General features: G+C 45.1%; 1 protein-coding gene across 1 annotated transcript in view; it reads left to right on the forward strand.

Annotated features, from left to right (window-relative positions):
- The first annotated feature begins 23,881 nt into the window (after window positions 1-23,881).
- SPG21 (SPG21 abhydrolase domain containing, maspardin) overlaps window positions 23,882-27,327 on the forward strand; it is a 57,014-nt gene continuing 53,568 nt past the window's right edge. Inside the window, exon 1 of the mRNA XM_089656664.1 lies at window positions 23,882-23,988. The gene's annotated coding sequence lies outside the window, so the exon portion shown is untranslated. The remainder of the gene's footprint in view (window positions 23,989-27,327) is intronic.

Here is a 27,327-nt window from a genome sequence, read left to right on the forward strand (position 1 = left end):
GAACCATTCGGGGAAACGTTCCACAAAATAATAGCGCACCAATCGGGAACAATACGCACGTTTCGGTATATTACTGTCTATGTAGTGTAAAACTGTGGGAGGAGTTAGGGGGGTAAATTTGGCTATAATAATAAGAATATATATGTGAGATAACAGTAGGTGGTCGCCATGGAAGAACACTTAAATATCAATGGGAAACCTGAGCCTCAGACGATGCACACAACTTCACATTAGAGGTCCCCCCATCACACCAGAGCACCCCTTCACACCTGAACCCCCCCATCACACCAGAGCCCCCCTTCACACCTGAACCCCCATCACATCAGAGCCCCCCTTCACACCTGAACCCCCCATCACACCAGAGCACCCCTTAACACCCAAACCCCCCATCACATCAGAGCCCCCCTTCACACCTGAACCCCCCCATCACACCAGAGCACACCTTAACACCCAAACCCCCCATCACATCAGAGCCCCCCTTCACACCAGAGCCCCCCTTCACACCCCATCACACCAGAGCCCCCCTTCACACCTGAACCCCCCATCACACCAGAGCCCCCCTTCACACCTGAACCCCCCATCACACCAGAGCCCCCCTTCACACCCAAACACCCCATCACACCAGAGCCCCCCTTCACACCTGAACCCCCCATCACACCAGAGCCCCCCTTCACACCTGAACCCCCCATCACACCAGAGTCCCCCTTCACACCCAAACACCCCATCACACCAGAGCCCCCCTTCACACCTGAACCCCCCATCACACCAGAGCCCCCCTTCACACCTGAACCCCCCATCACACCAGAGCACCCCTTAACACCCAAACCCCCCATCACATCAGAGCCCCCCTTCACACCTGAACCCCCCCATCACACCAGAGCACACCTTAACACCCAAACCCCCCATCACATCAGAGCCCCCCTTCACACCTGAACCCCCCATCACACCAGAGCACCCCTTAACACCCAAACCCCCCCATCACATCAGAGCCCCCCTTCACACCTGAACCCCCATCACATCAGAGCTCCCCTTCTGATTCAAACCCCCATCACATCCGAGCCCCTGTTTGTATCCAAACCCCCATCACATTGGAGCCCCTCTTCACATTCGAACCCCCCCCATCACATTAAAGCCCCCTTCACACCTGAACCCCACATCACATCAGAGGTCCGCTTCTCATTCAAACTCCCCATCACATCAGAGCCCCCATTTGTATCTAAACCCCCATCACATCAGAGCCCCCCCTTCACATCCGAACCCCCCATCACATCAGAGGTCTGCTTCTCATTCAAACCCCCCCATCCCATCAGAGCCCCAGTTTGTATCTAAACCCCCATCACATCAGAGCCCTCCCTTCTCATTCGAACCCCCCATCACTTTCACTTCAGAGCCCCCTCCATCACAACAGAACACCCCCATCATATCAGAGCCCCCCATTTGTATCTAAACCCTCATCATATCTGAGCCCCCCTTCACATCCGAGCCCCCCATCACATCAGAGGTCCTCTTTTCATTCAAACCCCCATCACGTCAGAGCCCCCCTTCACACCTGAACCCCCCATCACACCAGAGCACCCCTTAACACCCAAACCCCCATCACATCAGAGCCCCCCTTTACACCTGAACCCCCCATCACACCAGAGCACCCCTTAACACCCAAACCCACCATCACATCAGAGCCCCCCTTCACACCTGAACCCCCATCACATCAGAGCTCCCCATCTGATTCAAACCCCCATCACATCCGAGCCCCCGTTTGTATCCAAACCCCCATCACATTGGAGCCCCTCTTCACATTCGAACCCCCCCATCACATTAGAGCCCCCTTCACACCTGAACCCCACATCACGTCAGAGGTCCGCTTCTCATTCAAACCCCCTATCACATCAGAGCCCCCACTTGTATCTAAACCCCCATCACATCAGAGCCCCCCCTTCACATCCGAACCCCCCATCACATCACAGGTCTGCTTCTCATTCAAACCCCCCCATCCCATCAGAGCCCCAGTTTGTATCTAAACCCCCATCACATCAGAGCCCCCCCTTCTCATCCAAACCCCCCAATCACTTTAGAGCCCCCCCATCACATCAGAACGCCCCCATCATATCAGAGCCCCTGTTCACATCCAAACCCCCATCACATCAAAGTCCCCCTTCTCATTTGAATGCCCCCCATCACATCAGAGCCCCCGTTTGTATCTAAACCCCCATCACATCAGAGCCCCCCCTTCACATCCAAACCCCCATCACATCAGAACCCCCCCATCACATCAGAGCCCCTGTTCATATCCAAACCCTCATCATATCAACGTTTTCCTTCTCATTCAAATGCCCCCCATCACATCAGAGCCCCCGTTCTCATTCAAACCCTCATCACATCAGATCCCCCCCCTTCTCATTTCTCATTCAAACTCCCCCATCACATCAGAGCCCCTGTTCACATCAAAACCCCCTATTGCATCAGAGCTCCCTTCACACCATCCCCCCCCCCCCCATCACATCACATCAGAGGTTCCCCATCATGTCCATATCCCTCCTTCATATCAGAGTCTCCCCATCACATAGCAATCCCCCCAACATCATAGAGTCCTCTCATCACAGAGTCTCGCCATCACAGGGCCCCCCCCAATCACACAGTCCCCGAGATAGTCCACACCATCCTAGTTAAGAACCACTGATCTATGGTATACCCCACTCACTACTCTGGGGACCTCCAGCAGCTACCGAGGCACCTACACAACCTACTCTTCACTACAGGGTTCCCAACCTTAACTATGGCAACATCTAGTGGCCAATTTGGAAAACTACACAGGGCACCCCTGTGCCCCTACCCTGCCTTACCCTTGATTCACACCTACAGTATGCAGGTTGCTTTTTGTGCTTTTCTACATTGCATTTTGCATTTTTGCTCTTGCATTGTTGCCATGTTTTTGATGCGTTGTGCTTTTTTTAAATTTATTTATTTATTTTCATTTTTCTTGTTGCTAGGCATATTTTGAACACAAAACACAGCATAAATGCAATGCATGCTTTTCTGCAGCGTTCCGATTAAAGTGGAGCTCCACCCAAAAGGGGAACTTCTGCTTCAAGCACTTGTCCCACGCTCCCCATTAAGAATTGGCACATTTGGGGATCAGGGGCGGGGGGGATTTGACAAACTGTCCTCCCCCCTCCCTCCCATTAGTCTTCTGGGACATGTGACAGGTCCCTGAAGACTACGGGGCCATTCACAAAGCGCAGCGCTTCTCGCGCATGTGCAGTGGGTGCCCTGCTGTGAAACCGCGAGCTGTCACAGCCGGGTGCCCACACTGAAGATGACAGCGCCGGAGAGAAAAGACGGCCGGTGAAACCAGCCGTGGTGAGGACACCGCATGACCGAGGGACAAGTAAGTGGCTGTACTTTAAAAGTCAGCAGCTACAGTTTTTGTAGCTGCTGACTTTTATTAGTTCTTTCCACAAAAAAAAAACGCACCAGGTGAAAATGCGGAGATGTGAATGTGTCCCATAGGAAATCATGATAAATGGACTGTACTGCGTTTCTGCGGAAAACGCATAGCTGTGAACCTGGGGTTACTACCGTATAGCATTTCTACTTTCTTTACTTGATTTAGGGCTCGTTCACACCATGGTGCAGAGCCATCAGTTTTTCTGCACTCGTTCTTCAAGGGCACAACGAAATCAGTTGTTCTCTATGTGTCCTGTTCACTTAACAACACCGGTCTCAGGTGCAGATTTTTTCTGCGCAGGAATCTGCAACATGTATAAAACTCATTGCAGCGCGCATGAAAACTGATGTAAACTGATGTCTCTGCAAGTGAAATCTGCATGTCAGTTTCCATCAGTTTTTATGCATGTAGGGTGTAAAAAAGACCTCAAAGTTTTTCTCTATTATATTAATCTGTGCACTAAATGCTGCTCTGAAAAATGAGTGAAAACGCATATTATTATTATTATTACATCGAGTTTATATAGCGCCAAAGGGTTTGCTCAGCCCTGTACAATAGAGGGGGGGAACAATACATGGCACAGTACAACAATAACAAACAACGTACGAGGGGTAAGAGGGCCCTACTCTTTCGAGCTTACAATCTAGGAGGGAGGGGGTAGTGGTACAGGAGGAAGTGACTGAGGGGAATGAGGGGTGGGAGGAAAGAGGGAGAATGGCCATTAGGTGAGGGTGGGGTAGGCTTCCCTGAAGAGATGGGTTTTGAGGGAATGTGAAGAGGGAAGGTGACAGTCTGATGGATTGGGGTAGTGAGTTCCAGAGGATGGGGGAGGACCTGGAGAAGTCTTGCAGTCGTGCATGGGAGGAGGAGACCAGGGAGCAGGATAGAAGGAGGTCCTGTGAGGAGCGAAGGGTACGGGTAGGGTGGTACTTGGGGATCAGGTTGGTGAGGTAGTCAGGGGCAGTGTTGTAAACGGCTTTGTAGGTCAGGGTTAGAAGTTTAAATTTGATGCGTTGGGCAATCGGGAGCCAGTGATATGAACTTGTCCCGTAGGAAATCATATTAAATGGACTGTAGTGCCTTTCTGCAAAACGCTGCGGAAAACGCATATCTGTGAACCTAGCTGTGGTTGGATGCAGGTGGCGACCCGACATTTTTTTTTTTTTATTGCATTCGAACTGCAAAGACAATCCAAAACCCAGGCTATCCTATGGGCAAAGTTCACATCATTACAGTACAGTGAAGAAAAGTACAGCATGCTGCTTTTTTTTTCTGCACTGCAAACATGCAAAAGCGCAAGCAAATGCATCACGCTGCACATAAAATCCCAAAGAAAGAAAGTGACCTCACAGGAGAAATGCGGATGGAAAAACACATGTCAACTGTATATAAAAACGCACATCAAATGCATGAAAAAATACACAGTAGACGTGCAGTTTCTAGTATGAATGGGCCATAAAGGACTGTCTCTTCTCTTCCTATAAAGCAATAGTTCTCTGTGCTATGGATAACCAGTAACCATGGCAACAGGTAAAACAGATGCAAGCAAAACGTGAAGACTTGCAGCATGCTTTGTTCCGCATCGGCACCGCGAGCACCGCAGATCGGTTTAAAGCCCTGCTGTAGACAGGAAAAAAATTCCCTTGCAGCATGAACAGCCCTCTGCAAAGGTACTTTTTTGTCTGGAATGGGGCTTTTCCCCCTTGCCCTCCTGAGGATTTACCCCCCTTCCTGACCAGGCCATTTTTTGCGTTATGGCGCTGTGTCATTTTAACTGACAATTGCGCGGTCATGCAACGTTGCACCCAAATTAAATTTATGCCTTTTTTTTTCCTATGAATGGAACTTTATTTTGGTGGTATTTGATGGCCCGTGTATTTATTTATTTTTTTTGCACTATAGAAAAAAAAGACTGACAATTTTGAGAAAAGAAAAAAAAATTTTTTGACTTTTTGCTATTAACCATTTGACGCCTGGCCAATAGCCATATGGCGTCCGGAAAAATGCACTAGCTTTCCAGGAGGCCGCCATTTGGCGTCCTCCCGCACATGCGCAGTTTGCGCGGTTGCAGAGCCACGCAGTGGCATGATCTGTCACCGGCCGTGTCCGAGGTACAGATCTGAGTATTGGCCCCGTTGCCGGTACCATGTGACCTGCTGTGACCAATCACAGTAGGTCACATGACAGTTGTATACAATGGATGGCTTCATTCATGCCATCCATTTTATACTACTGCCTAGCTGTGAATGGTCACAGCTAATCACATGCACATGTCATGTGATTAGCTGTGGCCAAATCACAGCTAAGTACAAAAAAACAAAACAAAAAAAAAACCTGAATGAACCGATGTCATTCAGGTAAATGCTTGCTTATAGCAAAGTAATTCTTTGCTATAAGCAAATTGTGTAAAAAAAAAAAAATACTGATCACTTCCCCAAAGTAGTACAATGTTACTATGGTAACATTGTACTACTTTGGACATAGTGAAATATTGAAAAAAAATGTAATAAAAAATGTGAAATAATGAAAAAACAAAAATATATATATATATATTTTTTTTTTTTCACACTGTCACCAGTCAGTGTCCCTGATCACCGCCATGCCAGTTATATGATGATGCTGTACTGCACTGGTGACAGTATGTAAAAAAAAAATAGTGAAAATATTTTTGTTTATTTTTTCATTTTCCGAAAAATTATGACAAAAAAAATACAACTTCAAAAAACTCGCCATGCCTCTTATGAAGTACGTCAGACTGTCTACTTTGCAAAAAGGGGTCATTTGGGGGATATCTGTACCATCCTGACATTTGGGGGATATCTGTACTGTTCTGACATTGGGGGGATATCTGTACCGTCCTGACATTTGGGGGATAACTGTACCGTTCTGACATTTGGGGGATATCTGTACTGTTCTGACATTTGGGGGATATCTGTCTTGTCCTGACATTTGGGGGATATCTGTACTGTTCTGACATTTGGGGGATTTCTGTACTGTTCTGACATTGGGGGGATATCTGTACTGTTCTGACATTGGGGGGATATCTGTACTGTTCTGACATTTGGGGGATATCTGTACTGTCCTGACATTTGGGGGATATCTGTCTTGTCCTGACATTTGGGGGATATCTGTACTGTTCTGACATTTGGGGGATTTCTGTACTGTTCTGACATTCTTGGACCTCAAGAAATTAGATTGGCTGTCAGTACTTCAGGATTGATCAATATTCAGATCTATACCATAGTTTGTGAACTCTATAACTTTCATACAAACTAAAAAATACATCCTAATTTGGGTTATTTTCACCAAAGACATGTAGCAGAATACATCTCGGCCTAAATTTATGAAGAACAATTATTTATTTGTAAACTTTTATACCAGAAACAAAGAAAAACGTGTTTTTTTTTCAAAATTTGTGGTCTTTTTTTGTTAATTTTACAAAAAATAAAAACCCCGGTGGTGATTAAATACCACCAAAAGAAAGCTCTAGTTGTGTGAAGAAAATTATAACATTTTAGTTTGGGTACAATGTTGTATGACCGCGCAATTGTCATTCAAAGTGTGAGAGCGCTGAAACCTGAAAAATGGCCTGGGCAGGAAGGGGGTAAAATTGCCCGGTATGGAAATGGTTAATAAAGAAGATACAGTATGTAAAGTTGAGATATGCGCTCGGGGATAGTTGAGTTTTTTTTGGGGTTTTTTTTAGGGCAAGTCTTTTGGCTGCTGTAAGAATAGAGTCATTCTTCACAATACACCATTGTCTACATAATAGAAGTGACATTAGTTGGCTGCATCATGTTTTGTATACATGGTCAGACCGTGATCAAAGCAACAACTGTACTGCGCCTTCTCCTCCACCTGCTCTGGCCTCGATGTGCTCTCCAAGGGCCCAGTCCTAGAAATTAGACTTCATTGCAGGTACTTCGAGGGTCTGGGAGCTTGGGTGTGGTTGCTGTACAGAAACTTAGAGAGGGGGGAAAAAAAGGAGACCCAGGGAAGCAAAACTTAGAATATAAAACCTGACCTGATTTAACCTATTGCCATACAGAAGCTATATACGCAGGGCTTTTTTTCAGCGGGAACGCGGGAGAATGGCACCTCCAGCTCTGGATGTATGTAATGGCAAGGGGTGCTGGGGTGTGCTGGAGGGTCTATAGATGCTTGCTGCTAGGGGATCTATTGTTGCTGGAAGGGATCTATTTTTGAGTGTGGGTCTATTGTTGCTGGTGGGAGATCTGTTGTTGTTAGGGGGTTCTTATCTTTCTGGGGGGGTAATTTGTTGCTGGGAGGGATCTGCTGTTGAGGGAGGGGGTCTACTGTTGCTGGCTGCTGGAGGATTTACAGATTTTATGTTGCTGCCGGGGGTCTATTATTGCTGGGGGGTCTATTATTGCTGGGGGGCCTATTATTGCTGGCTGCTAGAGGATTTACAGATTTTATGTTGCTGCCGGGGGTCTATTATTGCTGGGGGGTCTATTATTGCTGGGGGGGGCTATTATTAAGAAAAATAATAATAGCGCCTATGGTCAAAATTATATAACTTACTAATAGTGTACCAGCTGCAAAAAATCACCATATATAAAAAGTGTACCAATAAATAAATAATTTGCGCTAGTAAATGTGTATAAATATATATAAAGAAATCATCAAATCATAAGTCCAGAAAAAAAAATTAATATATATATGCCAATACCACAAAAAAATATATAAAAAAACTTTTAAGTGCAAAAAACTTTTGTGCAAAAAAGTGTCTAAATATGAAACATTTCACCAAAAAACCTTGATAATATAATGGCAGATCATCCATAAATATATCTTCAGAAACGGAAACTCTGCAACACACCGATCCTCATCAATCGAAATAACAGGATGAAAAACTTTGTAGTTAATCGAAAATCCACTTCTCCAATAGATAAAGGACCACCTTCAAACGTATCCATGGGGGGAAATGCCAAGCACTCGAGAGAAACAGAAAGACTTCATGGTGCAATATTATAAAAACCAATTCCTTTATTAGGTACTCATTGCACTTACTCAAGTGAGGACGTCGATGACGAAACGCGTAGGGCGGAGTTTGATTGATGTGACGTCATTACGTTTTTGGCTGCCAGCTACTGCGCATGTGCTGAGTAGCCAGGCTCGTTTATGTGATTGCTGTTATGCTGTTGATGCTGGTGTCGGCTGGGACACCTCTTGAGTAAGTGCAATGAGTACCTAATAAAGGAATTGGTTTTTATAATATTGCACCATGAAGTCTTTCTGTTTCTCTCGAGTGCTTGGCATTTCCCCCCATGGATACGTTTGAAGGTGGTCCTTTATCTATTGGAGAAGTGGATTTTCGATTAACTACAAAGTTTTTCATCCTGTTATTTCGATTGATGAGGATCGGTGTGTTGCAGTGTTTCCGTTTCTGAAGATATATTTATGGGGGGGCTATTATTGCTGGCTGCTAGAGGATTTACAGATTTTATGTTGCTGCTGGGGGTGTATTATTGCTGGGTGATCTATTGTTGCTGGTTGTTGGAGGATTTACAGATTTTATGTTGCTGCTGGGGGTGTATTATTGCTGGGGGATCTATTGTTGCTGGTTGTTGGAGGAGTTACAGATTTTATGTTGCTGCTGGGGGTGTATTATTGCTGGGGGATCTATTGTTGCTGGCTACTGGAGGATTTACAGATTTTATGTTGCTGCCAGGGGTCTATTATTGCTGGGGGATCTATTGTTGCTGGTTGTTGGAGGAGTTACAGATTTTATGTTGCTGCTGGGGGTGTATTATTGCTGGGGGATCTATTGTTGCTGGCTACTGGAGGATTTACAGATTTTATGTTGCTGCCAGGGGTCTATTATTGCTGGCTGCTGGAGGATTTACAGATTTTATGTTGCTGCCGGGGGTCTGTTATTGCTGGGGGGGGGGGTCTATTATTGCTGGCTGCTGGAGGATTTACAGATTTTATGTTGCTGCCTGGGGTCTATTGTTGCTGGGGGATCTATTGTTGCTGGCTGCTGGAGGATTTACAGATTTTATATTCTGCTGGGGGTCTATTAATGCTGGCTGCTGGAGGATTTACAGATTTTATGTTGCTGTCGGGGGTCTATTATGGCTGGGGGGTCTATTGTTGCTGGCTGCTGGAGGATTTACAGATTTTATGTTGCTGCCAGGGGTCTATTATTGCTGGGGGATCTATTGTTACTGGCTGCTTGAGGGTTTACAGATTTTATGTTGCTACCGAGGGTATATTTTTGCTGGGAGATCTATTGTTGCTGGCTGCTGGAGGATTTACAGATTTTATCTTGCTGCCAGGGGTCTATTATTGCTGGCTGCTGGAGGATTTACAGATTTTATGTTGCTGTCGGGGGTCTATTATTGCTGGGGGATCTATTGTTGCTGGCTGCATGGGATCTATTTTACTGCTTTATCTTTAACAAATTCCAAATTACTTAGCACAACAATATAATACTTGGTTCTGTATTCTCTAAAAGGCCTGGTACTGGGAGGTGGGTAGGAGGTGGAACCAAGGGATGATGCTCGGAGGTGGGTAGGGGGCGGAGACAGGGGTGACTCAGAAGGAGGAGTTCCTGCACCTATTCTCCGAGAAAAAAAAAGCCCTGTATTTAAATACTGTATATACTGCCTCTGCTTTAAGTGGTAAAAACATTATTTTTTAGCCAGCTCCTGATCTGCACTGCAATCAATGAACCTGGAAGCACTCAGCTCTGAGCATTTCCTGGTTCAGAGTTTTCAAAGTCCCAGCTTAAAACCTGGTAAACTGCTAACTAGTGTTGGGCTTGATGTTTGAGTCAAACATAAGTTCAGCTTGAACATCGGCCGTTCGTTCGGCGAACATGCGAACGGTAAGGGTGTTCGGGGGGCTGTTTGCCTGCCAAGCCCCACAATGCACTGCACTCTGACAGTGCCCCATACCAATGCAGTTTGGAAATCCCCGGGCCATTGTAAATACCTTAAATTATATTTAGCATCTGCCACAATATTATGCCTGTTTTCCTGGTAAAATCCAGTTCTCTTTAATTATTAATTTTCCACAATACGCTTTGGAGGCTTCGGACCATTTTTTATAAAAGTATAGAAGGGACTTCCATTTTAGGGGGATTTTATTTTGTATATGTTCTTTTATCTTTTTTTATTATTTTTCTTCCCTTTAGGGAGTACATATACTTTCCTCTATTAAATATATACAACTTAGGGTGTGGCTGGTTTCCCCTGATATGCAATGGTCGCGGTTCCACTTTCCTAGTCCAAGCTGCATGTACACTGAATATTTATGCCAGGCAGTATTACTGTTTGTAATATACGTATATGTACTTGGATAGCTCTGTCTAAATATTTATATGAATGTATCCACATGATGCTTAATTTTACTTTGCTTGTAATCTTCGGAGTTCTATGCCAGTTCTCCCTGAGGAAGCAGGTTTTGCCCCTACGAAACGCGTTGGAAATTCCTGCATGGAACCCCCCATATGACCACCTGGAGGTATTTTTATCTCTAAATGGCAATATATACTCAACTGCCACTTTATTAGGTTCACCTTGCTAGTACCATGAAAATATTGCCTACACCATTACACCACCACCAGTCTGAACTGTTGATACAAGGCCGGATGGATCCATGTTTTCATGTTGTTTGCGCCAAATTCTGACCCTACCATCTGAATGTGAAAAATATACCTTATGGCGCCACTCCAAGCTGTGGATAAAGGGAAAAAGACCAGCCCACTGGCAAGTGAGAAGAGGGGAGCATGGGTCTGAGCGATTCCAATGTCAGCCAATACAAGTGAAGGGATGGACACTGCTCAACCGACCCCAGGAGTCCAATGTTAAGGAATGCCATTCCTTAACATTCCTTAACATTGGGTTCTTGGGGTTGGTTGAGAAGCATCCATCTGTTCACCTACCATCTGAATGTCACAGCAACCAGTCTGCCCATTCTCCTATGACATCAACAAGGCATTCTAGTCCACACAACTGCCACTCACTGGATATTTTCTCTTTTTCGGAGCATTCTCTGTAAATCCTAGAGATAGTTGTGTGTGAAAATCCCAGTAGATCCGCAGTTTTTGAAATACTTAGACCAGCCCAGCTGGCACCAACAACCATGCCACGTTCAAAGTCACTGAAATACTATTTCTTCCCCATTCTGATGCTCGGTTTGAACTTCAACAAGTCGTCTTCACCACGTCTAGATGCCTAAATGCATTGATTAGCAATTTGTGTTACCAAGCAATTAACCACTTGCCGACCGCAGATAGCCGAATGACGGCTTCACTGCGGCCAGCAAGTTCTGGGTGAGTGTCACATGATGTCCGCCCAGAACGAGCTCTCCTGCATGCCCCCGGGACGTGCACCCGGCGATCTCCATGATCGCTGTATCCTACGGACACAGCTGATCACGTGGTATGGTAAAAGGCCAATCACAGCGGCTTTTTACCACGTGATTAGTTTTCAGAGGAGGGATCGGCACCGATCATCAGGGCACTAATGATCAGTGCCCTGATGATTGGTGCCCAGTAGTGCCAACCACCAGTGCTTCCCACAAGTGCCCAGCAGTGCCGCCCACAAGTGCCAAGCAGTGCCGACCACCTGTGCCCATCAGTGCCTGAAGTCAATCTCCCCGTCGATAGCCCCTGGCTATCAGTGCCACCCAGCAGTGCTGCCAGTCAGTGCCCAGCAGTGTCGCCAGTCAATGCCGTCAGTCAGTGCCCAGCAGTGCCGCCAGTCAGTGCCCATCATCAGTGCCGCCCATCAGTGCAGCCTATCAGTGGCCATCAGTGCAGCCTCATCAACGCACATCAGTGAAGGAGAAAAAATTACTTGTTTGAAAAATTTTATAATAGAAACAAAGAAACTTTTTTTTTTCATTTTTTTATTTTTTTTGTTTATAGCACAAAAAATAAAACACCCAGCGGCAAGTAAATACTCTATTTGTGTGAAACAAATGCTAAAAAATTCATATGGGTACAGTGTTGCATGACCGCACAATTGTCATTCAAAGTGCGACAGCGCTGAAAGCTGAAAATCGACCTGGGCGGAGGGGGTAAGTGCCCGGTAGGCAAGGGGTTAAACAGGTGTACCAAAAAAGTGGCCGACAAGTGTGTATAACTACAATTCCTTCACAATTGACACTACTACTGTATGCGCTATTTATTTTTCTTTGTTTTAACCTTTTTACCTTTTTAAAAAATGTAAATGTTAAACTTTTGGTCTGGTAGCTTTAAAGTCCTATTAGATTGTATCTGGTAGGGACTTATTTTTCAGCACCTCAAAGGAAATGCAAGCCTAAGAAAAAATGTGCCGCAAATGTATGTAAAAACGTGTGCCTAATGCATGTCACCGCACATGCAAAAAAAAAATACAATTTCTGGAGTAAATGGGCCCCAAGGGGACCAGATGATGGCATGTGGCATGTAGACGTACAAGCAGGGGTCTTCCAGCGATTCCATTCATGGGCAACTGTGAACCGTGGCTCTGCCGGGTCCCATCGACTAACAGAGACCCGTGGCATGTCTGTGTATGTAAAACACCTACGGATCCCGCACTAAGGAGTGTGAAATCCCCGTACCAATGTGAAACGCGGGAAAATGTTGTGCCTATAAATGATCCATTATTGCTGCCGCCGCTTTAACATAAAATTGAAAAAAAAGGCACATTTGAAATAGAAATGTATCTCCCTTACTACCCTCAAAGTAGTGTTGTGACTTACACCCCAGTCACACGGATCTCCACTTTGAAATCGTGCGACTTCCCTGTAAGTCGCACGATTTCAAAGTCGGATGACATGGCGATTTGAGTTGCGATTTGCAAGATATCTGACACAGAGGTCTATGCAAATCGCACCAAAAGTAGTGCATGTACTACTTTAGAAATTGGTGCGGCTCCGTCTAAGTTGGAACCGCACCGATATGACCGCTGTAATTGCAGACAATAGGGTGCGACTTGCCATGTGATTTGCAAGTCGTATGGCTTGCAAATCGCATACCAAGTCGCACCCAGTGTGACCAGGGACATAGTGCCCGGTCATACCAGTATGATTTCAGGTGCGATTTGTGAATTGAAATCGCACCAGAAATTGCATCTAATGAATGTGAATGTCAGTGTCTTAACGTGTGCGATTTGCTTTAGGGCGATTTCTAAAGTCGTTCCTGCATTACTTTTTCTGCAGTTTTGTTACGATTTCACATACATAGAATATAGTAGAAATCGCACTGCAAATTGCAAGAAATTGTTGAAATTGTTGTAGAAATAAGTAGAATTCAGAAATTGCATCTGAAATCGCACTGAAATTGCACACAAATTGCACGATTTTAAATTGCAGCGGTGTGACTCGTGACTTAAGGTATAACTAAAGGCAAAACATTTTTTTTTTAGTCTTGGATAGAGTGGGGAGACATTAGAACGTTTGTTGGGTTTTTATTGCTGTCTGTGCCCTTCTTAGGGAGATTCACCCTCTATATGTGTCCTGACCAGGGGCGGAATGACCATTCGAGCACTCGGGCACTGCCCGAGGGCCCGGGGTCAGAAGGGGGCCCCATGAGATGCCCCTGGTACCTTTCATTGGCTTTTTCATAGGCTTTTTTGGGTGTGGGCGAGGACACAAGGGCCCCATGATCCCCTATTGCCTGGGGGCCCCATGAGTTGTCAGTCCTCCCCTGGTCCTGATGACCATTATCACTGAGGCTGAGTTCACACTAATGCGGTGCGGTACATCGCATGTGATTCGCACAGGAACCGCACTGCATTCCTGCGCAAATTACATGTGATTTGTGTACGGTGCGATTGGATCCATACATTTTGTATGGCTCTAGTCGCACCGCATCCGCACTAAAAAGATGCAGGACCCTTTTTTTGGTCCGCACTAGAATCGGAACGCATGGGTATTCACACCTATGCGATCCGATTCTGCACATCGCACCGCGTTTTGCGGACCGATTTCGGGGTGTTGTTATCTTAATGTACACACCTGCATTGGATCACATGAACGGGGTGCGATTGTGATGCGGTGCGGAATTTGCACAGAAAGGACTGTAAATTCCACACCGCATCAGTGTAAACCTGTACTGAAAGTGAAAGGAAAAGAAAACCCCAAATTGTGGGTTGCCAGCAGAAAAGTAATAGAGGGGAAATCTTCCAATTACGACACTAGTTCTGACGACCTGGGAGTGCCCAAGAAATTCCCTTAAATTACAGAGATTTCCTTTCACTTCCTGTTTGGCTATGGGACAGGAAGTGAAGAATAATCTCCCCAATGGGACACAGATGGCAAAAAAAAAAATCTGACAGAGGTCATAACCCTCCCTTGCGCTATCCAAAATGGGAAAAAAAGGTTTGGACTTTAGTTCTACTTTAAAGCGAAACTTTACTCATAACAATTGATAAAAAAATAATGTTCCACATTAATATTTATGCCATCAAAATCAGTGTGTGCTGTAAATTGTTTCCATCATTGCTCCTGCTACTTTTTGCTGGAGGCAGCCATTTTGTTGAAGCCCAGAGCCCCTGAGCTGCAGTCAAAGCAGAACTAAACCCTCCTATGCTTTTCAGCCAAGGAAGCAGCCAACTGGCATGGTGCTGCACAGTTTGGTTGAGAAAACAAGCAAATGTGACAGTTAATATAACTGGCATGTCTGGAATATAACCAGTTTTTATAATTGTTCAGTCGAAGGGTTTAGTTCCGCTTTAATCTAGACTGTCAGCAGATCGGCCTCTACAAATTCAGCACAGTGCCTAAAAATGCCTAAAATGGAGAGCAACTGAGCATGTGCAGAGCAAAGTGAGAGTGTTTTACTGGATTTTAACCTCTTCCCAACCACCGTATAGCAAAAATACTGCTACAGGGCGGCATGCGTGCGCAAAATCACGTATATATATGTGATTTGCATTTTTCGCCCTACCCGTGCCACCATTCGTGGCTGTCAATCACCCGGTCCCGGCCAGTGATTACTCGCCGGTGCCCAGTGATTACCAAGGATCTCCGGCGGGGAGGAGAACTGTTTTGTTTACGAACAGTTCTGCTCCCTGTCAGCTCGGGCACACTGCTCTGGATGGCTGTGCACAGCATGGGCATACTGCTCTGGATGGCGGTGCACAGCACAGCCATCCAAAGCATATTGTGTACAGTGAAGCACACACACCGCACCCATAGTAAAACACACCCAGCACTGATCACTGTAATGGTGTCACTGGGGATGTCAGTGACACCAAGTCAGTTCCCCCCATTGTCAGAATGTCTGCCATAGTCCTGCTATAAGTCGCTGATCGCCCCCATTACTAGTAAAATAAATAAAGAAAAATCCCAGTATACAGTCAGGTCCATAAATATTGGGACATCGACACAATTCTAATATTTTTGGCTCTATACCCCACCACAATGGATTTGAAATGAAACAAACAAGATGTGCTTTAACTGCAGGACTGTCAGCTTTAATTTGAGGGTAATTACATCCAAATCAGGTGAACGGTGTAGGAATTACAACAGTTTGCATATGTGCCTCCCACTTGTTAAGGGACCAAAAGTAATGGGACAATTGGCTTATCAGGTGTTCCATGGCCAGGAGTGTGTTATTCCCTCATTATCCCAATTACAATGGCAGATAAAAGGTCCAGAGTTCATTTCAAGTGTGCTATTTGCATTTGGAATCTGTTGCTGTCAACTCTCAAGATGAGATCCAAAGAGCTGTCACTATCAGTGAAGCCATCATTAGGCTGAAAAAACAAACCCATCAGAGAGATAGCAAAAACATTAGGCGTGGCCAAAACAACTGTTTGGAACATTCTTAAAAAGAAAGAACGCACCGGTGAGCTCAGCAACACCAAAAGACCCGGAAGACCACGGAAAACAACTGTGGTGGATGAGCGAAGAATTCTTTCCCTGGTAAGAAAACGCCCTTCACAACAGTTGGCCAGATCAAGAACACTCTCCAGGAGGTAGGTGTATGTGTGTCAAAGTCACCAATCAAGAGAAGACTTCACCAGAGTGAATACAGAGGGTTCACCACAAGATGGAAACCATTGGTGAGCCTCAAAAACAGGAAGGCCAGATTAGAGTTTGCCAAACGACATCTAAAAAAGTTCTGGAACAACATCCCCTCGTATCCCCCCTGTAGAAGCGAAGGTCCCTCTGGAAGCTCCGGTTAAGGGGAGAAGTAAAGGTATTGTAGAGCCCAGTTGATAGAGAAAGGGGAGCTGGGGAGGTTGGAGGAGAGGTGAGCCGTCCATGGGCGGAGCTTACGCCCAATATTTTAAATCAACCGTGGAAACAGTTCCACAAATGATTTGTAGGCAGTTTATAAGCCTAAAAATGGGTAGGGGGAAAATAAGAGAGAGGGGGTGGGGGAGGGGGTGGGGGATAGGGGTTGGGGGGTTAATACTCTGCAAGACAGCTGGGCCTAATAGGAAGAGACGAATTAGAAGAAAGATAGACAGACTTATGAAGGATGGAAGAAATACAGTTTATAACATATAATGTGAATGGGTTGAATTGTCCTGGGAAAAGATTTAAGTTGTTTAAAGAGTTACATCACAGGGCAACGTCAGTGGTATTTTTACAGGAGACACACTTTGAGATAGAGTCAAACGTGAAACTAAAATCTAAATATTATCCAACATGGTATTACGCTGACTCTCCAATTAAAAGAGCAAAGGGGGTGGCAATAGGTTTGGCAAAGAATATGAGATTTGAGCTGGAAGAGAGAAAGACTGATCCGGAGGGCAGATTCCTATTTTTGAAAGGTAAACTACAGGGAATTGAGTGTACACTAGCCAATATTTATTGTCCCAACAAAAAACCGGAGATCTTTTTGAAGGGTCTGTTGAAAAAATTGAATGATTTTAAAAAAGGGCGTTTAATTATAGCAGGAGATTTAAATCTTTGTATGGACCCACAAAAGGATACAACCTCCCTTGTGCAGAGAGAGGGGGGTAGGTCTCTGAGAGCTTTGAAGAAGGTGATCCACGAGTACCAACTGGTGGACTCATGGAGAATAATGCATATGAAAGACAGAGACTATACCTTCTTCTCTAATGCACATGAGATATACTCGAGACTGGATTACTTTTTGATAGATCATCAATTCATTGAACTGTTGGTTAAAATAGAAATAGAGACAAGAACTTTCTCGGATCATGCCCCTGTCATAATGAAAATAGGATGGGGAAGAAGGTGGACGGGAGGCTTGGGATGGAGGTTGAATGAGGCTCTTCTCTTGGATGAGGATATTGTACAGAAGATCAGGGAAGAGATCAAAGTATATTTCAAGGAGAATGAGACAGAGGAAGTATCGACAGCTACAGTATGGGAAAGCCATAAGGTATATATAAGAGGAATCTTGATTGCGATGGGAGCAAGGAAGAAAAAAGAAAGAAGAGAGAGGGTTAGCGGACTCCTAAAGGAAATCCTGGACTTGGAGCAGATACATAAGAAGAAAATAACAATAGAAACAAGACAGAAGTTAAAGGATAAAAAAGACGAACTAGAGAGACTGATGGAAGAGGAGAGGAGAAGAGTATATAACAAAGTATTAAGTGAAAGATATAGATGGGGAGATAGACCAGGAAAATACTTAATGAGAGCCCTGAATAAAAAGAAAAACAGGAATTATATAGAAAAGATAAAAAGTCCTAAGGGGGAGCTGGTTCATTCAACTAAAGAAATTATTAAAGTATTCACGGAGTATTATAGAAAGTTATATAATATTGGCCATCAAGGTACTCCAAAAGAAACTAGAGAAGGTATTAACGAAAAAAGGATGATATATTTAAAAAATGCGGGATTACCTAAACTCAGTGAAACACAATTGAACTCCTTGGACGTGGAAATTTCCCAGGAAGAAATAGAAGCAGCATTAAGAAGTACAGGGGGGGGAAAAAGCCCTGGCCCGGATGGTTATACAGTTAAGTACTATAAAAAATTTAGTGAATCACTGCTACCGAAGCTGAAGAAGTATATGAACGACTTGGGAGGTGGGATGGAGGGGAGGAGGGAATCCCTTCAGGCCCATGTAGTTCTCATTCATAAGGAGGGAAAAGATCCTTCTCAGTGCTCTAGCTATAGACCAATTTCATTATTGAACACTGATACCAAGTTGTACGCAAAGGTTCTAGCAAACAGGCTGAAAGAACTAATGCCTGAATGGATCCATGGAGATCAGGTGGGCTTTGTCCCAGGGAGAGAGGGCAGAGACAACGGGTTGAGAACTTTAATGCTTATGCAGAAAAGTAGAAAAGGAAAAGCCCCGGTGGTGCTCCTGTCAATTGATGCCGAAAAGGCGTTTGATAGAGTGGACTGGGGCTTTATGATGGACAACTTGGAAGTGCTGGGGATCGGAGAGAGAATGCGGGAGTGGATAGGTATTTTATATAGGGAGCCCACTGCAATCATTACGGTAAATGGGGAGAGGTCGGAATACATTGAGATGTCCAACGGAACAAGACAGGGCTGCCCATTGTCCCCCTTGTTGTACGTTTTGACACTGGAACCCTTGTTGTCAATAATAAGGAATAGTGGAGCGGTAAAGGGAATCCAGATAGAAAATATAGAACATAAGGTAGCGGCCTTTGCGGACGACCTATTGTTCTATGTAGGCAACCCCCGAATAACATTACCAAGTATAATGAAGACCCTGAAGGAGTATGGTGAACTATCAAATCTAAAAATTAACCCAACAAAAACAGAGATCCTGAACATCAATATACCAAAGAGCGAAAAAGAAAAGTTACAAAAAGAATTCCCCTTTATATGGAGAGAAAAAGATATAAAATACCTAGGAATAAAACTGGCTACTTCTTATAAACAACTGTATAGATTAAACTATATTTCTTTGATAAACGAGACTAAAGATGAGTTAAAAAGATTAGAAGGAGGAAATCCATCATGGTTAGGACGTATAAACCTAGTTAAAATGGTAATTATACCTAAAATACTCTATAGATTTCAAATGGTCCCAATTAAACTCCCAGAGGCGTTTTTTAAGATAATGAGAAGAATGTTAACAAGATATATATGGAGGAATAAAAAACCAAGAATATCATACGAAACATTGAGCAGGACTAAAGAGAAAGGGGGAATGGGACTACCTGACGTCAAGAGATATTATAAAGCAGTAATTTTAGCAAGAATATATGACTGGACATTTAACCATAAGGGAAAAAGTTGGGTAAAAATAGAAAACGAACTGAGTGGAATTAGTTTGAGTAAGATGATATGGGTCCCAGCACAATATAGAAGAATTAAAGAAAACACAAGCACTTTCACTTTAAATGTTTTAAGGACATGGGATAATTTACATAAACACATGAAATGGGAATTCAACTCTATATTAATGCCACTTGCAAACACAGAGTTTTTTCCTCCAGGAAAGGAAGAGATATCAGGGAGATGGTTTAAAAAAGAAGATATCCAATTGAGAGATGTATTGGTAGAGGGGGAATTGAGAACATTTAAAGAATTAAAAGAGAGGGGGGGGGATATGTTTAATAGAATAGATGAGTGGAAATATCACCAATTAAAATGTTTCATTGGAAATCTCCCAAAACCTTTGAGATTAAAAAAGGAGTGGAATTTGTTTGAAAGGCTATTAGAAACACGTAGGGATGGGAAACACGGTGTTACAAAAATTTATAGGATCCTCACAGAATTAGACACGGACACAAAGTTAATTTTTATAACAAATTGGGAAAGAGATATGGAGGTGGTGATAGATGAAGATCAACAGAATAAGATATTTAGATTGGTACACGAGAGTGTTAGTATGAGAGACGTCGAGATCAACTATAAATGTCTGACACGATGGCATATTACACCGAGCACTGAGCACAAGATGAGTGGGGAGAATTCAAAAATGTGTTGGAGAGGATGTGGGGAGGAGGGCACGGTGTTCCACATATGGTGGCAATGTCCAAAAATTCAGGTTTTCTGGAAGACAATAGTTAAATTAATAGAAATAATAACTGGAAATGACATAGGGTTAGACCCAACCATGTGCCTCCTGCATAATGTTGAGACAACAGTAAAGAAATATAAAGAATCAGGAGTATGGTATTACCTAAGTGCTGCAAAAGGGTTGATACCTAAGTTTTGGCGGAAGACAGAGGTGCCGATGGAGGAGGATTGGATTAATAGGGTAAACCAGATTAGCAGAATGGAAAAATCATACTATATGCAGGAAGATAGGTTGGAAATATACTATTCGCGATGGGAAAAATGGGAAAAATCAGGAATGAAAGAGAAATATAGAAAATTTTAAACTAGGAAATTAATTAAAGTTAGTGGGTCTTGAGAGATTGGTGATCTTGCAGAGGGGAGGGAGGGGGTGGGGGGTAGAGGTGGGTTGGGAGGGGAGGGAAAGAAAAGAGGTAATTAGAAGGGGGCAAAGTAGAAATGTTTTGATTATTTGTACGTTTGGTCCTCTTCTTATGGAAATTTTGTAATACTATGAAAAACTAATAAATATTTAAATTAAAAAAAAAAAAAAAAAAAAAAAAAAATATTAAATTACTGCAGTTTGGAAAACAGATAATGGATTTAAATTATTTTGAAATCTCACAGGGACTACACTTTGGTTGGTTTCCTTGTATGTACAAGACAAGTATTTCAATGGAAATTGGAAACTGCAACTGACGTATCACTGTATATAGCTTTCGAAAGATAAATATTTATTTGGTTCAGCATTTCATCATAATTTCATATACTTTATTTTTTGGAGAAAGGGAAAAAAGTCGAATTTGTTTATTATTCCAAATAAACTTATGCTTAATTCTGAAAAAAAAAAAAAAAAAAAAAAAAAAAAAAAAAAAAAAACATCCTATGGACAGATGAGACCAACATCAACTTGTACCAGAGTGATGGGAAGAGAAGAGTATGGAGAAGGAACTGCTCATGATCCTAAGCATACCACCTCATCAGTGAAGCATGGTGGTGGTAGTGTCATGGCGTGGGCATGTATGGCTGCCAATGGAACTGCTTCTCCTGTATTTATTGATGATGTGACTGCTGACAAAAGCAGCCGGATGAATTCTGAAGTGTTTCGGGAATATTATCTGCTCATATTCAGCCAAATGCTTCACAACTCATTGGCCGCTTCACAGTGCAGATGGACAATGACCCAAAGCAGACTGCAAAAGCAACCAAAGAGTTTTTTAAGGGAAAGAAGTGGAATGTTATGCAATGGCCAAGTCAATCACCTGACCTGAATCCGATTGAGCATTTCACTTGCTGAAGACAAAACTGAAGGGAAAATGCCCCAAGAACAAGCAGGAACTGAAGACAGTTGCAGTAGAGGGCTGGCAGAGGATCACCAGGGATGAAACCCAGCGTCTGGTGATGTCTATGCGTTCCACACTTCAGGCTGTAATTGACTGCAAAGGATTTGCAACCAAGTATTAAAAAGTGAAAGTTTGATTTATGATTATTATTCTGTCCCATTACTTTTGATCCCTTAACAAGTGGGAGGCACATAGGCAAACTGTTGTAATTCCTACACCGTTCACCTGATTTGGATGTAAATACCCTCAAATTAAAGCTGACAGTCTGCAGTTAAAGCACATCTTGTTTGTTTTATTTCAAATCCAATGTGGTAGTGTATAGAGCCAAAAATGTTAGAATTGTGTCGATGGGATTTTTTTTAGCAAAGACATTGAGCAAAATACATTTTGATGACGAAATTTGATTTTTGTAAGTTTTTTTACTGGACATGTTTAACCGCTTCCATACCGGGCACTTTTACCCCCTTCCTGCCCAGGCCATTTTTCAGGTTTCAGCGCTCTCACACTTTGAATGACAATTGCACGATCATACAACATTGTACCCAAACTAAAACCAACACTGGGGTTTTTATTTTTTGCTAAATTAACAAAAAAAGCATGTTTTTCTTTGTTTCTGTTATAAAAGTTTGCAAATAAATAATTGTTCTTCATAAATTTAGGCCGAGATGTATTCTGCTACATGTCTTTGGTGAAAGTAACCCAAATTAGGATGTATTTTTTAGTTTGTAGGAAAGTTAGAGAGTTCACAAACTATGGTATAGATCTGAATATTGATCAATCCTGAAGTACTGACAGCCAATCTAATTTCTTGAGGTCCAAGAATGTCAGAACGGTACAGATATCCCCCAAATGTCAGAACAGTACAGATATCCTCCAAATGTCAGAATAGTACAGATATCCCCCAAATATCAGAATAGTACAGATATCCCCCAAATGTCAGAACAGTACAGATATCCCCCAAATGTCAGAACGGTACAGATATCCCCTAAACGTCAGAACAGTACAGATATCCCCCAAATGTCAGAACAGTACAGATATCCCCCAAATGTCAGAACAGTACAGATATCCTCAGTCCGATGTACTTCATAAGAGGCATGGCGAGTTTTTTTGAAGTTGTAATTTTTCACAATTTTTTTTTCTACATACTGTCACCAGGGCAGTACAGCGTCTTCATATAACTGGCATGGCGGTGATCAGGGACACTGACTGGTGACAGTATGAAAAAAAAATTATAATTTTTTTTAATTTTCTTATTTTTATTACTTTTTTTTTTCTTTTTTTAAGATTTTTTTTCATATTTCACTATGACCAAAGTGGTACAATGTTACCATAGTAACATTGTACTACTTTGGGGAAGTGATCAGTATTTTTTTTTTTTTACACAATTTGCTTATAACAAAGAATTACTTTGAGAACACGTCCAGTGGCAGCGTACTTTACACCACTACATCCGATGCTTTGCATTGCACTTGGTGATGTAAGGCTTGGATGCAGCTGCTCGGCCATAGAAACCCATTCCATGAAGCTCTCTACGCTCTGTTGTTGGGCTCATCTGAAGGCCACACCAAGTTTGGAGATCTTTAGCTATTGACTCTGCAGACAGTTGGGGACTTCTGCGCACTGTGCGCTTTAGCATGTGCTGACCCAGCCCTGTCATGTGACGTGGCCTACCACTTGGTGGCTGAGTTGCTGTTGTTCCCAGTTGCTTCCACTTTGTTATAATCCCACTAACAGTTGAGCGTGGAATATTTAGTAGCCAGGAAATGTCACGGATGGACTTATTGCCCAGGTGGCCACCTATCACGGGACCACGCTTGGAGTCACTGAGCTCCTGAGAGCGACCCATTCTTTCATAAATGTTTGTAGAAGCAGTCTGCATGCCTAGGGGCTTGATTGTATACACCTGTGGCCATGGAGGGGATTGGAGCACCTGAATCACATGATTTGGAGGGCGGAGCCAATACTTTTGGCAAAATAGTATAAATATATCTCCTGTATGATAATAATAATAGTATCCAGGAATGGTGAGAGCTGAGAGATCAGGGAAGAAGCACACAGCATTGGTCACACTGCGCATGAAAGGAAGTGGAGGACATTCTGGTATCCATGGCGACGTTTGAAGCAACGCCAGGAAGTAAAGCTCTCTCATGTGACAGGACGCTCCGCCCACCCCTCATGCCTGGTCATATGATCGTGACGTCACACGGCCCGGGAAGAAAGCGGGCGGTGGTGTTGTGAGGGGAGCGGAGAGGGAGCTCCAGAACCGGGGAGGTAATGTGTGAGGGGAGCCGGGGATGTGACGGGGATGTGACGGGGAGGGCGGCCTCCTGTGTGTAGAGGAGGATGTGTGTGTTCAGCCTGGCCCATAGATCTGAGGGGGAGGGGCTCATTCACACAAGGTGTGCGTCTGCCGGTCTATGGTGTGCACACGCACGTTGAAATGCATTGTAGAAAGCGAAACAGTTTTTTTTCTTTTTAAACTTTATTGAACCAGAAGCCACATTTCTTCTATGCACAGCACCACGTTGAGGTGCAGTATGGCACAATGCAGTGCGGTCTAAATGTTCTCCACGTCCATTGGTGGCTACGGTGCACGCGGCTGAGCTATACGGCCTCATTGGTGGCTGGGGTGCACGCGGCTGAGCTGTACGGCGTCATTGGTGGCTGGGGTGCACGCGGCTGAGCTGTACGGCCTCATTGGTGGCTGGGGTGCACGCAGATGAGCTGTATGGCGCCATTGGTGGCTGGGGTGCACGCGGCTGAGCTGTACGGCGTCATTGGTGGCTGGGGTGCACGCGGCTGAGCTGTACGGCCTCATTGGTGGCTGGGGTGCACGCAGATGAGCTGTATGGCGCCATTGGTGGCTGGGGTGCACGCGGCTGAGCTGTACGGCCTCATTGGTGGCTGGGGTGCACGCGGCTGAGCTGTACGGCGTCATTGGTGGCTGGGGTGCACGCGGCTGAGCTGTACGGCGTCATTGGTGGCTGGGGTGCACGCGGCTGAGCTGTACGGCGTCATTGGTGGCTGGGGTGCACGCGGCTGAGCTGTACGGCGTCATTGGTGGCTGGGGTGCACGCGGCTGAGCTGTACGGCGTCATTGGTGGCTGGGGTGCACGCGGCTGAGCTGTACGGCGTCATTGGTGGCTGGGGTGCACGCGGCTGAGCTGTACGGCGTCATTGGTGGCTGGGGTGCACGCGGCTGAGCTGTACGGCGTCATTGGTGGCTGGGGTGCACGCGGCTGAGCTGTACGGCGTCATTGGTGGCTGGGGTGCACGCGGCTGAGCTGTACGGCGTCATTGGGTGCTGGGGTGCACGCGGCTGAGCTGTACGGCGTCATTGGTTGCTGGGGTGCACGCGGCTGAGCTGTACGGCGTCATTGGTTGCTGGGGTGCACGCGGCTGAGCTGCACGGCGTCATTGGTTGCTGGGGTGCACGCGGCTGAGCTGTACGGCCTCATTGGTGGCTAGGGTGCATACAACTAAGCTGTACGGTGTCGTTTGTTGCTAGGGTGCACGCGGCTGAGCTGCACGGCGTCATTGGTGGCTAGGGTGCACGCGGCTGAGCTGTACGGCGTCATTGGTTGCTAGGGTGCACGCGGCTGAGCTGTACGGTGTCGTTTGTTACTAGGGTGCATGCTGCTGAGCTGTACGGCATCATTGGTGGCTAGGGTGCATGCGGCTCAGCTGTACGGTGTCATTTGTTACTAGGGTGCATGCCACTGAACTGAACGGTGTCATTGGTTGTTGCAAACAATGATGTTGTGGCCCGGCCTCCAGAGCCCCCAGCAGTGCAGGTAGCTGAGCCGTACAGCATCATTGGTTGTTATGGTGCGCCATGACACCCAGTGATGCTGTTTGACCCAGACATAAGCCAGTTTCCAGACAACTAATGACTTTTTTGTGTCATTGGTTGCTGAGACGCTGGCAGCTGGGTCACGCAGCATCGTTGGTTGCTAGGGTGCAAGTAGCAGAGCTGTACACTATTATTCGTTGTTGTGGTGCACCATATCACCCAGTGATCCTGTCTGGTCCAGCATGCCACCAGCTAATCGACAAACCATCAACTAATTCTGTGGCTAGGATGCTGGTGGCTGTGCTGGACGATATCATTGGAGGCTGGGGTGCGGAGGCTGAGCTGTAAAGCTCCATTAGTTGTTATTGTGGACCATAACAACCAATGGCGCTGTCTTGCCCAGTCATCACTAGCATCCTAGCAACCAATAATGCTATGTGTGTTTGCTTGCTAGGATGCTGGCAGCTGGCCCACACAGCATCATTGGTTGCTAGTGCGCAGGTAGCTGAGCAATACAGCATCACTGATTGTGATGGTGCACCACAACAACCAATGACACGGTCTGGCCCTGCCAACAGTAGCATATTAGCAGCCAATGACGGTTTATGTCTTTGGTTGCTAGGACACTAGCCACTGGGCCACACAGTGGTATTGGTTGTTAGGGGGCATGTGGCATAGTACAGCATCACTGGTTGTTGCAAACAGTGATATTCTGGCCCGGCCACCAGCATCCAAGCTCCAATGACACCATGTGTTACTGGTTGCTGGGCTGCAGGCAGTTGTACAGCTGTACAGCGTAATTGGTTGTTATGGTGCAACATGATAACCTTTGACACTGTCTGCCCCAGCCACCACTGTCATCCTAGCAATTAGTGTTGCTATGTGTCATTGGTTGCCAGGATGTTGGTAGCTGGGCTGCACAGCATCCTTGGTTGCTAAGATGAGCAGAACAGAATCGATTGTTACAGTGCACAGTAACAACCAGTGATCAGCGTCTTAGCAACCAATGACTGTGTGTCATTGGTTGCTAGGGTGCAGACAGCCGAGCTTTAAAGCATCAATTGTTTTTATGGTGCACTTAACTTCTTGGCGCCAGCCGAACGCAAATGTGCGGCCTCCCGGCATCTGGGCCTAGACGCCGAGCGACCGCACATTTGTGTTCTATTAAAAAAAAACGTGCTGAGAGCGCACGCCCTGCATACTCCCAGCACACACCTCCGGTTCTCATGGAAAGGTCCCGATCTCTTTCGATCTGGACCTTTCCCGATCATGTGACCCTAAACCCCATCCTGGCTTCTGAAACCCTTAAAGGACCGGGAGGCACCGGCGCCAAGGGGTTAACAACCAGTGATGCTGTCTGGCCTAGGCACCACCATCATCCTAGCATGCAATGATGGCATGTGTCATTGGTTGCTTGGATGCTGGCGGCTGGGGCACTCATTGAATGCTAGGATGCAGGCAGCTGAACTGTACACATCATAGTTACGGTGCACCATAACAACCAGTGACACTGACCCAGCTGCCACTAGCATCCTGGCAACCAATGATGTGGCTTTGGTTGCTAGGACTCTGGAAGCTGGGATGCACAGCATCATTAGTTGCTAGAATGCAGGCAGCTGAATTGTACAAGGTCATTGACTGTTATGGTGCACCAACAACCAATGGCACTGTCTGGCCCAGCCGCCACCAGTGTCTTGGTCGCGTTGCCTTGTGTATACAGGTACTAGGCTGCACTGAGGACATGGTGTCTGGTATGAACACTCAGGCCTTATTACCATCCCTTACCGAGTGGCACCTGAGGTGGCGGCCTCATTGGT

Source organism: Staurois parvus, unplaced genomic scaffold (genome assembly GCF_062004578.1).
Source record: "Staurois parvus isolate SC_StPar_1 unplaced genomic scaffold, SC_StPar_1.0 ptg000927l, whole genome shotgun sequence".
Taxonomy (NCBI): Eukaryota; Metazoa; Chordata; class Amphibia; order Anura; family Ranidae; genus Staurois; species Staurois parvus.